General features: G+C 34.2%; 1 non-coding gene across 1 annotated transcript; it reads left to right on the top strand.

Moving 5' to 3' along the window:
* The first annotated feature begins 417 nt into the window (after nt 1-417).
* Nucleotides 418-536, top strand: Trnal-caa (transfer RNA leucine (anticodon CAA)). The gene is made up of 2 exons: nt 418-455; nt 492-536. It is a non-coding gene; the product is annotated as a tRNA-Leu (tRNA).
* Nucleotides 537-742: the final 206 nt, after the last annotated feature.

Raw genomic sequence — 742 nt, 5'->3', positions numbered from 1 at the left:
TCTACCATCGTTAGCTGGCATTCAACCCAACTTTAGGATATACCGATAAACTTACGTTCATTGTTCGTTCATTGTTAAATCGTTTTCGCAATACAATAATCGATATTAATGTTAAATATTGTTACTGTTACGTAAGCAATTAATATTTATGAAAAGTATTAAAAATTTTCTCACATTAATGTGTGATTAATTATCCCCATCACATTTTATTTATTTCAAGAAATTGAATTTACATAAAATGTTGGCCAACCATTGACGCTGTAATAGCTTTAATTTGTTTGTATGAGAGTTTTATTGACTTTGACATTGCATATATAAGGTGATTTGAAAAGCAGAACATTTATATGCATTAACTAGGATTCATACCCAGAACCCCACACTATTATAAATTGGCACAATGATCGATTATACATATCTGTCAGGATGGCCGAGCGGTCTAAGGCGCCAGACTCAAGATCACACTTGGGCTCACTATGTGAGCTGAATGGGCGTTCTGGTCCTCTATGAGGGCGTGGGTTCGAATCCCACTTCTGACACTGACCTTTTTTTCCTAGACGTGAGATGCAAATTTAGCGTTTGCGATTCATTTCGATATCAGTGGTATTTTAATTTTTTAGTACAGTACTCGCATTAATGATGTATGTATGTTTATTAAGATTTGCCAGTGAAGTACTGATCTTTCAATATCAGGGTGCAGGTAAACTATGAAAACACACTTTAAATTTCAGCTTTGTTTTTTTTC

Source organism: Bacillus rossius (assembly GCF_032445375.1).
Source record: "Bacillus rossius redtenbacheri isolate Brsri chromosome 4 unlocalized genomic scaffold, Brsri_v3 Brsri_v3_scf4_2, whole genome shotgun sequence".
NCBI classification, from domain to species: Eukaryota; Metazoa; Arthropoda; class Insecta; order Phasmatodea; family Bacillidae; genus Bacillus; species Bacillus rossius.
This window is presented reverse-complemented; position numbering and strand designations above follow the sequence as displayed.